Consider the following 18,547-nt stretch of genomic DNA (forward strand, 5'->3'; position numbering starts at 1 on the left):
TCTGTTATCATTAACCAAAATATTGTTATACAGTGCATGACTAATTACAATGTCCCTTTACTGGCATCTATAGCATTATAATTCTATCTTTCCTGTCAACAACTTCCCAATAATACTGTACCAAAGGAATGATGATATTAAAAAATTCTAATTTTCTGAAATATAAAAGATTTATTCCTATATTGTTTATACAAAAATTGATCATCAAAATAACAGAGATTTTTAGATTCTTCCATTTTTTTCAAGACTTATTGGTTTACTTCTCTTTAGTGATGAATAATATTCCATTATCTAGCTATATATGCTATAATATATGGACCTTAGTGGTAATGATATGTCAGTGTAAGTACATCAATTAAACAAATGTGCTACTCTATCATAGGATGTTTAAAATGGGAGAGGTGGTGTGTACGTGGAGAGAGTGAGTATATTATATTTCTCTGCATCTTCTGTTTAAGTTTGCTGCGAACTGTTCTAAGAAATAAAGTGCATTTAAAAGTAAAATATATATATGTACATATATATGTATATTCATACACATGTATATATAAATATATGCATGCATATATTTATATATACATGTGTATATGTATATAGATGTGTGTGTGTGTGTGTATGTGTGTGTGTGTGCATAACCTAGAGCTTCTGTTTTAAGGAGCTTTGATACTCAAAAGAAGGAGATTCATCTACATGAGGAAGAGTGGCTATTGAGTTTTTATGATCAACCATTTCTCACCCTCCACTGTACATTGATGGAATTTTGGGAAGGGTACTCTCCTTTCTAAACATTTCTGCTTTCTGCTTGCCTGAAGCCTGAACATGCATTAAGAAAAGAAAGAGCTCTGAGAAGAGGGCTCTCTTATCAGAATAGACTAACCACAGAGGAATACTTTTCTGTTTTAAGCACTGATCATTTCTGCTTGTTTGCTTGTCTTCCTCATACACCTTTCTCATCCTTCCTGTAAATGAAATGCCTCCTTGTGTTTGAGTTGAGATGCTTGCAGTTCTTGACTTTGGATTATTCTCCCATATTTCAATATATTTCTAATTAAAATTTCCTTATCTCGGTCCAGATTTATTCTTGGTAGTGAATATTTTATTAAACATGATTAAGGTAATGTGTTCAAGAAAAATAGTGATGTTAAGCTTCTTAAACAAATTTAGACCAAAAGGAATGAAGAGGCCAGATAGTCCACATTCTCATTTTATAATCAAAATAATCATTTTAAAGAAACCAAGAGAGATTTAATAATTTGCCTGAACTGTCCAAATTAAATTGAAGCATAACTTAATCAAATTCTGATACCCAAACTAGTGTACCTATGCAAAGGTTCTCACAGTTTTCATGAGTCTAGTGAGATAGGATATTCACATAAGTTGAGCAAGCCAACTTTATTACTTGTGGTACTAGTCTAGGATTCCTAGTGTGATGGTCAAAAAGATCTTAGGATAACTGTCTATGGTGGATGGACTTCTTTATGCTCATGCCCCACATATTATCCCAGCTGAGGAACACTTGAAAGCCATTGGCTTACTGGCTTCAAGTGCTCCAGAATATCCTGTTTTAGGAGGAAAGAGGACATTCCCTGAGATGTATCAAACAATTCCTCATTGCTTCAGGATGGTATATTCTGGGTAACTTCTGTGGGTATCCTAGAAAATTATAAGAATTCTGAGAATTGCAAATCGGAGAGACAAGAGCGGGGTTGCTCAAGTTTATCTGGGGATTTATCAGCCTATGATATATTACCAATATGAGAAAAACTCAAATTTGTTTAGGATTGAATTCACTAATAATTTGTTTGGTTAACATTATTTCTGAAGTATAGATACTTATAATTTTGTTTTTCCCTTTCATTAACATATATTCATGTATTATTTAATGACAAGGATATGTCATGAGAAATATGTCATTAGGCAGTTTCATCATTGTACAAATATCAGAGTGCACTGACACAAACTAACATGGTTGCACCATCACTAGGTTACATAATCTTATGAGACCACAGTAATACATATAGTCCATCTTTGACCCAACATTTGTGTGTGTATATATGAATGTGTGTATTTATACATGTTATTTAAGAATAAATATGTATAAATATCAAAACAACAAAAATATACACATAAATATGTTTGTGTAGATATGAATATAGATATACTGAGAGAGAAAGAGAGAGAGAGATAGACAGAGAGAGAAGAAAGCAGAGAAAGACTATAAGGATGTTTGCCAAGATGCTGAAAAACATAATATAAAACATCAGGTACATTTAAATACTTATACTTTATTCATTTATTAATAGTTTTTAGTGACAGCCTTGTTAGGAAAGTGATCTTCTATACCTGCTTTCTGCAAATGCCCTACACTTCACTTTTTTATTTCATGTAGTTAGTCCTCAAATTACTAGTACAAATGACAAAATAATCACTGGCATGTATTATCTGGAGACTTCTAACTTTTCCAAGTATGTCAAAAAACAGAACTAACATATAACTTCCCTGAAGATAATCTCAAAGACAGAACTGATTCATTTCTAATTTTAGCTCACATACTATCTTTTTTGAAATGCTTTGTTGTCCAGACTGGGCTCCAATTCACAATCTTTAAGCCTCAAACTCCCAGGTAGCTAGGATCACAGGGATGTGATATCATACCCAGATTCCACGCATACATCTAGAATGTGAACTTTCATCCTATAAAGAGCTGGTCATCTAAATTACCTTCTCTTGTTTCTGGGGAGGTTTGTGACTACACTATGGTCTTTATGGTTTTTAAAATTAGGAGAAAAAAACATACAGTTTCTACTTAGATATATTTTGATGGAAGATCCCAAAAATTGCTTATGAAATCCACATGCTATGAGACTGCCATGCTGGAGCAATTTCTGGCTCACAGAAAGTGTCATTCATCAGTCTTGTGAGAACACTGCTATGGATGTCCAACCCACTATAGTCTTCAGATTATTGCAGCTCCGGGAGATATGTAACTGAACAACAGAAGACATCCCAAGTGATAACTGTCCAGTAGAGTCCTACCCAGATTCTTGAAGCTCAGAATCCAAGAGCACAGTAGATTGCTGTTCAGACTGCTAAAAGGGGATCATTTGGTTCTCAATATAGCAATTTGAAAACTGCATTTTAATACTGATAGTATTTATACTGATTCTATGAATTGTTAAGATTAATCAAATTCTGCTCAAAGAAAATCACAAAACATTCGTGATGATGAAAATATATATTTATGATGTGGCAAGAAATTAGTATTTTATGTATAAAAGGTATTAGTGTAACTTATAACTTTTACTCTAAAAGTTAACATTATTTCAAATATCATGTTTAAAATGTATTATTAATATCATTATTTTCTGTTTGAAGGAACATGAATTAAATGTTGCTTAAGTGATGCAGAATGGATACTTGGGAGAATAAACACATTTTCATAGCACACCTGGTAAGTGAGAGATCACGCTACTCTAAACACCTTTCATTTTCAAACTGTTGTGTACTGAGGAAAAGAAGCTGACATAAAGACTTAACTTTGTATTTTATATGCTTTATCGAATGCTTTACAAAATTATATATTATAGTCATATCTTTCTCTTCTTTGGTTTTCCATTCATACTTCTCATTAGAGTATATTTTTCATATATTTTGCAAAGAGTATGCTCATTTTATGTGCTGGTTTATTTTATACAAATGAATGGCTTTTGAATTTCTTGCTGAACAGGTGGCATTAGCCAATCAGTTATGGTTTGGATATTAAAGAGGTCCAGCTGTCAAACACTGGGAAGACTATAAAAATGCTGCCTGTGGTAAGATTACTTATTTATCTTTCCTGCATATTTAAAAAACTGAAGGTTATTTAAGTAATTGGTGTTCTGTGAACCTTGAAAATGTGCAATATATCATGGCTCACATACTCAAGAGTACATTTAAAAGCATTTTGCAAAACTAAATTTATATCTCAATTGGAGTACAACTTTCTTCATATATATGTAAAGATATATATATATATGTGTGTGTGTGTGTGTGTGTATATATATATATATATATATATATATATATATATATATATTCAGAGTCTTGGAAGCAAGAACATAATAAACATTCTAAGATGAGACTGAGACTGTGTTAACTTGGATAGACTGTTAGCTCTCATAAAAGTCTCAAGAGAACATTTTGATAAGACTAACATTTCTATTTTCAGAACCATTTGTGCAGTTTTAATCCTCATTAACATTGTCCTTATTCACTGATTATAAAAGTAAACCTCCCAAAAAAGGTAAAATATTTTTGACACACTAAAATGGTTAGTGTTGATGTGGATGAATAGGTGAAAAAAGGTGTTTTTTAGTATAGTTCATTTCAATAGAATGTTGTAATTGAGGTCACATGACATTATATACTTATTAAAATCTGTAGAACTTTACACAACTAAAAAGGATTCATAATGTATACTCATAAGCAAAATTGTCTTATATGATCAGGAGATGAAAAAAGTAAGCATTCTGAGATAAGAAAATCCAGTTGTATTACAGATGTATGAGTAAACCTCACTGTTATGGGGGTCTGGATGATGACCTAAATAACTCCAGGAATGAGAAAATCTGTAAGATTGATGGGTAAATAATCATACATACACATTATATCCCAGGTGATAAAAAGTTAAAGAGGCATAGATTAATAATTATAATAGTCTTATACATTTATATTGAATTGGACTAATTATGGAAAAGCATGGCAGATGGGAGGAGCCAGGTTTATCACTGTGGGATTGAGAGTTGGCAGATAAGCAAGATGAGGAAAACAGAATGACTCATATAATGAGGAATTAGAATTAGAGACATCAGTATGGTCTCATGTTTAGCTTAATAAAGATATAGATGAAAATGCATAGAAATATTTATAGGTATATACATATACATGGAATAGTTCAAACATAAATATATATGTTTGTTCTGTCACCTGAAAAGTATTAAGAGAGAAATGATTCCCTAGCAACAATGAGCATGTGCATCTGTAGAGCCATTAAAAAAAAATCTGAAAACTTTTACATGAGAAGGCAATAGAAAGATAAATGTAATGTATCCTACTTGTGACCATGGAAGAAAAAAAAAAGTGACAAGAGGTTAAAAACTTAGGAAATTTACATAATCTCTAAACTTTACTTGTTATATGAATATACTCAAAATAATTTTGATTCATTAAATGTAGCAAATATATAATAATAATATGTTTATAATAGGAAAAACTGATAAAAATATGGGAACTCTACACTACCTTTTAAAATTTTCTGTAAAACTGTTCTAAACTAGAAAAAAACTATTTAAAAAGTAAAGTTATGCTTAGAATAATTCTAAAATATTCTCTACTATAACATCATAGCAAAAAGTCAATAAATATTCTATGTAATCAAATTTCTTATGCATAATTTTTATATATTGAGATTTTTAAAATGTAATATAAATAAAAATTGGGGGAAATTGTTAATAATTTATTTCAAATTATTAAACCATTTGAGAATAATTATCTTTACACTTGCTCATAAGAAACATCTTTAGATTCCTAGGGAAGGAAAAATTCTGACACTTTATTTTGAACACAGTTAAGGGGATGTTGCCCTGAGATTGGTATAAATATAATTTTAAGATTAGTAATGTTAACTTTAAGGCTTAATGAATTAACTCACTGAGTAGAAAAATAATTGTTTTATATCTTATCATAAACTTTTTTAGAGTTAACTAAAATGGCGACTGCTATAGCAATAAGTGAGCTTATAACTCATGTTTGTACAGTACTAACAAATTCTACTCTATGAATGCAAAGACAACAGTAACTAGAGCACATTTCCATGCACAAAGAGAAAGACCATATGTCCACCCATCTGTACCTTAGAACACTGTAAATGTTTTGTATGATTATTTATTTTTTGGCAGGAGAAAAAATATGAAAGAACCAGTCTAATTCAGTGTCCAAGTCAGTGCATTTTCTCATTCTTCATCCCAGGCTAGAAAGGTCATCTGGCCTAGAATACATGCTATATGCATATTTCATGGTAGGCAAATCTGAAGGAATATTAGATATGGCTGATAATAATAATTTGAGTAACAGTATTCATACACACAAAATATATTCTCAGTAAAAAAAATGATATAGTAGAACCAAAACTAGGGAAATAAGTACTTTTTTGGCACTATCGTTCAAAACTAAATGACTATACCCAGATAACTGGTTTTGCTTTGACTCTACTCCTGGATCATGAAATTTATCATCATTCCATGAGAACTGTCCCAGTTAAACTTGTCATGTTTTATGAGTACTTTTTAAATTTTAGTATTGGACCTGTGGTGTAGTTATGGAGTACCTGTTTATCATAGATGGTACCCTGGGTCAATTCCTACCTCCAATAAAAGAAATAAATTAGTTCAGTGGATACAAATAACTTGAACATTCTAAATTAAGATGGTAGCATATGTAACAACAAATCCCATGATTTATGTAACAACAAAACCCACCACTAGGTACAATTATAATGCACCAATAAAAATATGGAAAAATATACATTTGAAAAAAAGTTGATAACATAAATAAAATAATATGAAATTATTATAATGGTCAATAAACATAATTTTAGAATGCCATATGCTTTCTATAGTGTGTAATAAAAATGAGTGCTGTATCATTTTATTCAATTCCATTAAAATATCAATTAAATGATAACTATGTAGAAAATTGTGATAAACTTCAAATACCTAAATTTGTGACTTCATGGACTATCATGAACTATATATTCTTTTGTACAATTTATATACTTACAGAGTATTTTCAGGTCAAAGCATTGCCTTAGAAATTTACACTTTTCTTTATATGAAACATTTCTAAGTACTTCATAAGAAGTTGATAGACTTTTGAACACTCCCTAATGAAGTTTTGTTCATGTGTTTCCTTCTGAATTTTTATTATTTTCTATCACAGATAAGATACTAAAAAATATTTTGTAATTCAACTTTGAAGATGTTCCCCATTAGTTTTCAAAACCATCAAACTCCATATTTAAAAAATCTTATATTAAAATGTATTTTAGAATTCAAACATGGCATTTTATTGAAATTATGTTATCTTCTTTTGTCAGTAAAATAGTATGAATATGCTTTGAAATTTTTCATAGCACATTTCTGTTAATATCTATGTGAAATATACTATAAAAGAAAGGAGTTATATATAGTATTTTGCTGTTTGGAGTATGGAGCTTAGACCATTTAATTTCGATCAGGAGATTTACCAATAGCCTGAGAGGTTTTCAAATTGGATTATTCATCAGCTTTATTTTCTGACAAATTGGAGTCATATATCTTTTTATGTTTTCTGATGATACTTACAAACAAGTATTGACAGCCTTAGCTATTAAGTATATAGAAAATTTCCCACTCTTTCACTGACTGGATGATTTTGAAAGACTATGGATTTAATGGAAAGTGGAGCATTTCACACGGGGATTTTTAATATTTAATTATTTACTCTCTTTGAGATCTTTTCAGTTAGATATTTTATAAGCAGGAGAGACTTAATCCACTTTTCTCAGATAGATGGTGCTATATGTCACATTTGGTATTATAGTAGTCTTAACTGGAAAGTAGAGAAGAATGATGCTCACATTTTTTTAAAAAAGGTTTCACATGAACAGATCAGGACTTAAAATAATTTTTGGAGATAATAAGTAAACTAATAAATAAAATGTGGAGAGTCTAACTCCATATTTCCAATAAATGAAGAATAAAAGCTAAGTTAAAATTGTATGCAGAAATATTGTCATTAGAATACAGTAGCTGTCAATATGACTAGGGAACATGGTCTTTTGTCTTTGAGTTAGATATTCACTCTAGCACTACTAGATTTTCACTCAAGAATATTCAGACTAATTATACTATGACCCTACGTGACTCTGTCAATATTTAGTGTTATAATTATTTAAAATATTTTACATTTAGAAACATTTATGTAAAAATAATAATAGAACCTACTAAATGCCTAACAGTATTCAGAATTATTCAGCAATGAATAGAAGAAAATAATCTCATGGTTGCATATACAGTGATTCTAAAATACAAATTGTTTCACAGCCAAGTATAACAACTTAATATATCAAACACAGAACCAGTGGAGATAAAGAAGAAAGTACATTTAATTAACTATATTATTTCCTTTTATTTAGCGCACTTTATTGCTATGTTAAATATTTATGTACATATGACACTTTTATCATTGATTGTAGAAGTTAATTTATATACAGTGATCTGTAGCATTGTAACAGATTTCTTAAAACTTCTGTAATAAAGTGTAATGATTAGTTTTATATCCGTTTAGCTATGGCTATAGTACTTAGCTATTTAATCTAGCACAAACCTGGTTGTTTCTGTGAAGATATTATGTAGAAATACTTAACATCTATAATTAGATGTCTCAAGTAAAGATTGACAATATATGGATGGCCATCATTTAATCCGTTGAAAGGTCTTAAGAGCAAAAATGCAAAAATTCAGAAGAAATTCTGCTTTAACATTGTGGAATCAATTGCGCTCTGGCTTTCCAGGCAGTTATCCCATAGATTTTTGAAATGTCATTCCCCGCAATCATATCATTTACTTATTACAAATCTCTCTCTCTCTCTCTCTCTCTCTCTCTCTCTGTGTGTGTGTGTGTGTGTGTGTGTGTGTGTATAACTCTGTATATAAATATTTTATATAGGAAGATATTTATATAGGAATATTTTATATAGGAAGATACTCTGAATATTTGTTCATAATAAAAAGTTGGAAATGTGAAACTTCAATTCAGAAATTCATTTTTAAAAACATTGGAATTCCATATTATGTCTACTACCATGTATTACTGCTGAGAGCCATAGCCAAGTAGGAATGACACATGGCATTTTTGGTTGAAAGGTGACCCCAGCAAGCCATTGAGATGATAATGATTATGTTAAGATGCACATTCAATTGGAGATTAGACTCCTGCTTTCTGCCTAGGCCTGCTACTTTGGAGCTCTCCCTGGACTCCAGGAGAGTTCCCATTGGTTGGGGAAGTGTGGTAGGAGGGAATTCTGGAGGAGAGATTTCCTGTTGGTGGAGCATGTCCTGGGAGAAGGCTGCGTGCGTGGCATTTCGCGGGAGTTTTGGAAATAAACTTTGTTCCTGTTTGAATGGCTCGTGATTTTGTGCCCAGCCAGACTGTGGCATTTGGCGGCCTGTGTGGGGAACGCCTGAAGCTTTTGTGATGTTTAAAGATTCTGTATTTAATTTATTTTCTGATAGTCAGTATATAGTTAATGCTATAGTATCCCTTGAAGATGCTGGTAGGATTTCTCCTTCTTCTACTGTTTTTTCTTTGTTTTCCACTATACAAAGTCTAATCTGGGACAGAAAAGATCCATTCTTTATAGGACATATCAGGGCACATACAGAATTGCCTGGAGCCCTTAGTTTGGGCAATGATTTAGCAGATAAAACTACACATGACATACATATTTTTTTCTACACTAGAAGAAGCTACAAATTTTCATTAAAGGTTCCATGTCAATGCTAATACTTTACAAAAGCATTTTAAAATATCTAAGGAACAAGCCAGACATGTAATAAAACAATGTCAAAATTGTGTGACCTTTTTACCACAAGTTAATCTTGGAGTCAATCCTAGAGGATTGATACCTAACCATATTTGGCAGATGGACGTCACACACTTGCCAGAATTTGGAAAATTAAAATATTTGCATGTTACAGTTGATACTTCTTCTGGATTTTTGATGGGCTTCCTTCATGCCGGAGAAAAAAACTAAAGATATTCTAGCTCATTGCTTACAAAATTTTGCCACTGTGGGCGTTCCAAAACAGTTAAAAACAGATAATGGTCCGGGTTATACTTCTACCTCTTTTAAACAATTTTGCTCATGATTTGGCATTACTCATATAACAAGAATCCCATACAATCCTCAGGGACAAGGCATAGTTGAAAGAGCTCATCAAACTATTAAAACATACTTATTAAAGCAAAAAGAGGAAATTGGGAAGGGGTATATATCCCCCAAAGATAAACTTAAAATAACCCTTTTTACTCTAAACTTTTAAAATTTGGATTCATCAGGGCTTAGTGCTGCGGAAAGGCATATGTGTCCAAAAAATGTACATAAGCCTAAGGTACTTTGGAAGGATATTCTAACAGGACAATGGAAAGGTCCTGACCCAGTGATTGTCTGGAGTTGGAGTTCTGTTTGTGTGTTTCCACAGGGAAAACAGCAGCTGATTTGGATTCCAGAGAGACTAACCAAAGCGATTTCTACAGACCAAAAAGAAGATGATTTGACTCAAATCCATAACAGCTGATATCCAGAGCTCCAGCTTGGCTATTCTTACATCTGCAACAGTGATTAACCAGGATGCTTTTTTCAATATCTTTTATTATTGCATTTTTCCACATCATAAAGTTCTATTTTATTTTTTGAGCTCATACAGACCTAGGTTACTGTTTTTCTGATCAGTTTTATTTTTTGACTTTGGAGTTTTTAAAAATTGCAATGGGGATTTCACCTGTGTAAAGCTACAAGGCCTTTACTATTGTCTTATGTATTGTATGTTTGTGTGCACACTTGTGTTTTGTGTTGTATGTCTGTGTGTGCGTATGTCCATATATCATATATGAGGAGCGCTCATGAAAAAATGGATCCGAATTTTTTTTTTTATTCACGTGATTTTAATGGTTTAATTTAAATTGGGTAAATAGCTGTTGAGGATTGTTTTAATATGTGAACAAAAAAGGAGGCTAACAGATCTGTTTGTTTACTTTCACCTTTCCTTTTCATTATATCTAATTCTATTCAGGATACTAAATGGTTTAGAAAATTGCTTACTTTTAGTCCCTGCTGGAGTGTTACAAATTATTTTTTAGCATCATTGCCAGAATTCCTATCTTCATCCCAGTGCCGGTGAAGACAAAGATAAGACCAAACTATAGCTTCTTCGATAGTTATCACAACAAACTGTATAAACTGATGCATCAATGAATAATAACTCAACAAGTAATGCTCAATCAAGGAGTCAATTTACTCTGGGAGGAAATGGACATATTGATGGATTCCTCTGCTTTGAACTGCTTGCAGAACTTGCCTGGACTATGTATCACTTGTATGCATTGTGAACTATCTCTTGGTGTAGCGAATTGTGGTAGTGCTGGCATATCTTTGCTGATGGTGTCACCGGTGATACAATTTTTCCAAGGGAGCCCTCAATTGGCTTGGTGTCGTGGCATTTCTGTATCCTCCTCCCTTTTACTAGTGATGGTCTAAAATTTGGGGGCCAACAGAGGTGAGGCAAAGAACTTCACCCCCCCACACTGGTGCAAAGGCCTATCCACAAGTATGGCTCTATGCTGGACCAGTAGTCATTGACGGGTATGATACAATTGCAGTGATACCAACCTAAGTCAGGAGGCTGACGCCTAGAGGTCAGCTCATCCAATGACGGGTAAGGACCATATGTTGTATTGGACAACCTAACAGGCAGGGTCCCTAAGCCACATTGCTTATTGTTTAATTAAACAGAAGGGGGGAGATGCTGAGAGCCATAGCCAAGTTGGAATGACGCATGGCATTTTTGGTTGAAAGGTGACCCCAGCAAGCCATTGAGATGATAATGATTATGTTAAGATGTGCATTCAATTGGAGATTAGACCCCTGCTGTCTGCCTAGGCCTGCTACTTTGGAGCTCTCTCAGGACTCCAGGAGAGTTCCCATTGGTTGGGGAAGCGCGGTAGGAGGGAATTCTGGAGGAGAGATTTCCTGTTGGTGGAGCATGTTCCTGGAGAAGGCCACATGCTTGGCATTTCGTGGGAGTTTTGGAAATAAAGTTTGTTCCTGCTTGAGTGGCTCGTGATTTTTTGCCCAGCCAGACTGCGGCATATTGCTATATATGATAATATGGCATTTTTATGTAAACACTATTCTAGATTTTTGACTTTGGTGTCATATGAAACCTAACAAATTTATGTGTAAAACTACCAATTTTCTTCAATATACATAAAGAGAACAATGGAATGTTGTTTGTAGACTTCTATCTACTTCTTTATGTGTTTTAATATATTTTAATATAATAATTTTTCCTAGATATGTAAAACATTTTTTTATGAATTCATAAAAAATTCATAAAAAATTTAGGACCCCTGTATTTCTAGGAAGAAATGTTATATAAGTAAAATATTTATTGTCTTAAAATATTCATAATATAATAAAGTTGTCAAATAAACATAACAATTTTATTAATTGGCATTTCTCACTAATTATTTACTAAAAATAAATTCTGTTTATTGAATGAAAATATACCAATGATTTTATTATTATTTTATTGGAAGTCCATAATCCTTAGTCAAAAAGCATCTTGTGTTCCTCCCCTTAAGATTTCCATTTCTGTTTAATTATTAAATCTAGCAAGTACCATAAGAATGTGCCACTCTGGGGGAGAAAAGGCATATTAACTTATTCCCTCTAAGACACTTTAATTTTACACAAAAAAGACAGTGTATTTATAGTTGTTATGAGTATTTCAGACTTAGAATACTTTATCTCAGTTATCACTAACTCATTCTGTTTTTTTAATAATCTAAGTAATCTTCAGTTAAGCCTTGGTTACCTCAGATATAGTAGTTAAAAAAGAGAACTTACTAACCAAGGTAAAGGAGTACTCTAAAGACTGACCAACTTAATGTGATCATGCATTCCCACCCCTCCCAATATATTAGTGGGAGACACCTCAAAATAATATCCCCAAAAATAATTTGAGAAAAATCTTCCCAAGCTAATTTGCCTTCCAAATGAGAAAACTTCAGATGCTAAGGCATTTGCCTACTAAACAATTTGTTCCCTGGTCATTTCTTGAAAAACGTATCTATTTACATTTTATCTGATTGTCTATAAACACACTTTAACTTCATAGTAATCTATAGGTGACAAACCTGTAAGTGAATCAATTCATATTTAGTATTAATGTTTAGTGCTGTGTATTTCACAGATAAGTTAATAATATTAGTATTCTGTTACTGTTTCCCATTCTAGTAAACCAGGAAATCTTAACTTATGGAATTCAAGAAGATTTCTTATTTCTAAGGAAAATTCAAAGACCTAAGTCTTCAGGCATCCATTGACTACTTCCCCAGCCCTTTTGAAATGTTCTTTTTAGATAGGCTCTTCCTAAGTTGCTGAGGATTTTCCTAAATTTCTGAGGCTGGCCTCAAACTTGCTATTGTTTAGCCTCAGCCTTCTGAGTTGCCAAGGTTATAGGCATATACCAACATCTCTGGGTTTCTTAATTTTAAAATCCAGTTTGTGTACTTTTTTCTTTAATAGTCAATTTTTTTGATGACATACACGTTTAAGAAATGATTGCTTAGCCCAAATTCATGAAGATTTGCTCACATGTTTTATTCTAAGATTTTAAGGATTTCTCTCTTACATATAGGTCTGTTATTCATTTTTAGTTTATTTTTGTATTCGGTATGAGGCAGGAGTCCAGTATTAGCCTTTGGCATGTTGAATACACAGTTGGACCACATTACTTGTTGAAAAGACTATTTGTACCTCATTTAGTTATCTTGACTCTTGTAAAAAATTAATTGACCATAAATGTAGGGGAATTTTTCTTTATTCTCTTGTATGCCATTGTTCTATATTTCTATTCTTTACCATTACTGCAATCTTGATTATTTTATCATTGGAATAAGTTTCATCTTATCTTTTAAATGCATTATTAATTTTTAAGTATTTTGTTTATAAATTGTATACCAAGGCTAATGACCCATACCTATGTTATCTTATTTTTTCCTTTAAATGTTTTGGTATCAAAGTTTGACAATGTTTACAGAATAAACTATATCATTCTTCAAAATTTTTTTTGGTATCACTAATTGAACCCAGGGGTACTTATCCAAAGAGCCACATCCCAAACCCTTTTAATTTTTGTTGTTGTTGTTGTTGTTTTGAGACAGAGACTTTCTTAGTTGCTCTGGGCCCCACCAAGTTACTGAGGTTGGTATCTATGGAGATCCTTCTGCCTCCGCCTCTCTTTATCACTGGGATTATGGGCATGTGCCACAACACCTGTCTATTTTTTGAAATTATTTTTGGCACTTTGACTTAAACAATAATTATCTTTTTATTTGTAGTTTGATAAAATTCACTTAGAAAAATATGGTCTAATGTCTTTGGAAGAGAAAACTTGAATATTTATTTAATAAATTAAATTGATAATTGATTTATAAATTATCACGTGTATGATTAGTCCATAGTGTGTATTTCAATTACTTTTAATAAAACAACTATATCATTAAAATCTTCACATTTATTGAAATCTGTTGTACATTCTTGGCTTATCTTAAAAATAACTTCCATTTCAATTTTGGTTTCTATTTTTTTAATCTAAAGCTAAATACCCATTGTTTCATTCCTTCCCTTCCTCACTCCCTTCCTTTTATACCCTTCTTTTTTATTTTCTTCCTTCATCTTTACAAGTAACTAGCTATTGTTTTTTTGTTCTGGTTCATGCATATTTCCTAAATTATGAATAATTGCTTTAATATATTTTATCTGTTTCAAGTTATTTTCTTTGTGATTATTCTGTTTTATTTGTTAACATTCAGAATAGTTTTTAGATACTTATTTTTAGCTTTATTTCATTTGTTCAGTTGCTGCAATAAGATGTCTCACTTGATTTACAAAGTTAAATTTTATTGCCATTTTATCAACATTGTTACAAACTATTGGCTCTGGGGAAACTCTCTTTTAGAAATTTACTGAAGGTCCTTAGATCTACTTTAAAGTCCTTGGTTCCAGTCATTTCAATGTGAGAGAAAGGTACAATCACGTTCTGTGAGAGTTTTAAGCATTACATGTGGAAGAGTAACTCCTAACTTATCCTTATAATCCACAATCTAGAAGAGGTCAAATGTTTGAGCTCAAAGGCAAAGAAATCTGAGAAATTCTGTCCTAAAAAGTAAAAGGAAAACAAATCATATTATATTTGTTTATAATCAAATATTAATTTTAATCACCTTTAATGTAAAGTTCAGCAGCTTAATTGTAATTTTAAATGGATATTCAGAGAATCTGGAGCACCCAAAACTCTTGAAAGAAGATATATTGTGAAAGCACTTAGTATTACCAGATTTCATGACACATTCTGTTATTGTTAACTAAGCAGTTTTACACTGTTCCCTGTGTCAACATATAAATCAATGAAATAAATAGTCTCAGAATACAGCCAAAATTATGTTCTTTTAATTTTTTTTTAATTTCAGTAACAAAATTTTAATAAAAGATCTACCTCTTTAATATATTTTAATTGTATAATGCTATTTTTTTAACTATGGGGTTCAATGTTGTACTAAAGATCCCCAGACCTTATTTGTCTTGCATAACTGAAACCTTATGCATATTAAATACCAATATTTTATTTTTCTTCCTTTTTTTGTACTAACTTGGTTTTTAACAAAGATGACAAAGTAATCTAATTCAAATTGTAAATATTTTAAACCAGTGGTATTGCGTCCATTGGACAGTCATCCTTAATAAAGTGATTCTAGAACCTTCCTCACACTATACACATAATTGTACATGAGATTGAACTGAAACCTAAATATAAAGCTAAAATTATACACATTTTAAGAGAATATATAGACTATTTTCCTGCCTTAGGAAAAGACAAACTTTCTTGGAAATTTTCAGAAATTATTTCTAAATTGCAATTTACCTTTGTTTGGGACACACAACAGCTGAGAGAATTTCCTGTACCATTTTTATGAAGTCAGGAGTAAATTCCTGTCCCTCTGTAAAGACCAAAGGCTTTTTGCTCTACTATTTTTTTAGATACCTAGGTCAGGGTTATTCTTTTTGTTTAATTTCCTTCTCTATGGATAATAATGGCTTTTGCTTCTCCCCAGTGTAGTAGAATTCTCCTGGCCTTTGATGGCAGAAGGGTACCTTGACTTTCTCTCAACTGCTAAAATATTTTATTTCCTATAAAAGAAGTATTTGGGAATCAGACAGTGCTTTTTTTTTTCCATGTGCCTCCTCCCTGTAGACACACTTTTTTATTGAGAGCAATCTTTTTATTGAGAGCAATCTTAGAGGTCTATGGGAAAGCTTGCTCATTATTTCACCTTTCTTGTATCTGGGGTCCTTATGGATGTTAAACCACATCAGTAGTTTACATACAACCTCTAAAATATATTAAAATTGCATCAGTACCTACTTACATTTATAGTAACTATTTTGCATCAAAGATCTGCCAAACATAAAGTTTAAAAAAATCTGTGTTCTTCCTCAAATCAAATGGGATTATCATGCTTTCTAATTCAATTGACTGGTAAATTTACAACCATTCAAGGAAAGTTACTATTTTCTAGATTATAGCATTTTCTGTTATAATTAGTGTTAGGACAGTATTATTTTTCACCTTTCTATAGAGTTGAAATTTTGACATTATAGGTTTTTTTTTTTTAGTAATGTGAGTTTTTAAAATTTTGAGCATATTAATGTTTTGAATTTATACATTAATTTGGGTTTAATTACTATAGTGATATCTTTCCAATCATTGAAAACCAAAATCTTTCTTTTATTTAGGTCTTCAGTATTTCTCATCAATATTTTAAAATGTTAATGTACTACACTGTGTTTTTTCTGTTGTTTTTTTATGAGTATTATTTAAATGCTACGCCAAATGATATATTTTCCTTAATTCAACTTTTGACTATTTATAGCTAATGCATAAAGATATATTTTACATTTATATTTAGGACATGTATACTATTATTTGATAAACTTGTCTATATCATATTTTTTGGTAATTCTTTGTAATTTTTGACATACAGTACTATTCTGTGAATTCAGTATTACTTTTTAAAAATGATATATTTAGATTATTTTATTGCTACTGTATTATCATACTAGCTAAAATAACAGGAAGTACAAGGAATATAAGTGACAAAAGAAAATATCCTCGCCATCTCTTCAATATTTGCAGAAGCCCACCATATTTCACCCTTAAGAATGATGAAAACATTGCACATGGTGGTGCACATAGATAATTCCAGAGACCTGGTAGGCCTAGTTAAGAGAACTGAAAATTTGAGCCCAGAATTGGCAATTTAGGAAGACCCTCAGCCACTTAGTGAGCTCCTATCTCAAAATGAAAAAATAAAATAAAAAGGGACAGGGATGTGGTATATAACTCAGTGGTAAAGCATCCTTTTTTTTAATGGCCAGTAACAACAACGACAACAACAACAAATCAAAGCAGTGAGTTTTATACATATCCATTATATTCTTAGTTAATTAAGGAGTTTATGGTAAACACATGTTGGATTATTTTTCAATTTTTTTATATCTCTTTATACAATCATATAGTTATTGTCCTTTATACTATTAATGTGGTTTACTGTATTAATAGTTTTCAGATGTTGAACAAATCAATCAACTCTGGAAACCATTTGTATGGTAATATTTGTATTAGTCATGTTTCTCCACTTTAAAGTAATTATTGATTCTCTTTTTTTGGTTCTTTCTAAAAAAAAAGTGTTCATATCATATAAATTGTTAAATTTATAGATGCAATAAAGTTAAAAAATTCCTTCATTTAATTTCCGAAAAGTTGGTCTTACATTACTGAGTTTCTCTGCCTTATTACTGTTTATTTAGAACAAAGTTTTCCAATTTTCTTGATGTTTCACAAACCTAAATTGTTAAGATTGACTTCCTCTGTAAATTTTCTATTTTACTCACTTCGTTCAGATCTATGCTTTTTTAAAAAAATTCTTCATATGTAGGCATATGTTATTCTTTTTCAGGTTTTGTCAGTGGAAGCTTAGATTATTAATTAGAGGCTTCTCTTATCATAGTGGTGTCCAAATGGGAAGTTTGATTCACTTTGATTCCTAATATGCAATCACTGATTGATCTTATTGTAATATATGCTATTAGTGATGTGAGTCAAGGAACCCATGTGTAAGTATTAGTGCTACACAGGGGGTTTATTTCACTTGTCTGAGTTGTTTTGTTTTTGCAAATGTGAATAGTCAGATTGTACCACTCCAAGGTTGGGTGAATTTTCTCCACATCATAGTGTCAAATAATTTTGCTATTTTGAATTGGTTCTGGTTGGATACATGCAGAATCTAAGCTCATAGATGGCAGATTGTCAGGATAGTAGAACCATGACCCTGTCAGCATCTCTCAAGGAAGTATTCTTTGATACTACCTGAAACACTAGGAAAGTGATGGTTTTTCATTACTTACATATGTAGATAATCTGCAAAATTCTCACCTGTCTGGGTCTTGAGACTTCTGTTTATGAAGGAGTCTCGAAGACTCTATCTCATTTACTATAAATCACTTTTGTGTGTATGTGTGTGTGTATGTGTGTGTGTGTATTAAAGTTCTTTGAGATTATAATAGCACTATAATATGTATATTTCTAAGTGTTCTTTGTGAGCGAATCTTTGATCATGAAAGTTC

The sequence above is a fragment of the Marmota marmota genome, unplaced genomic scaffold, assembly GCF_001458135.2.
Source record: "Marmota marmota marmota unplaced genomic scaffold, marMar, whole genome shotgun sequence".
Taxonomy (NCBI): domain Eukaryota; kingdom Metazoa; phylum Chordata; class Mammalia; order Rodentia; family Sciuridae; genus Marmota; species Marmota marmota.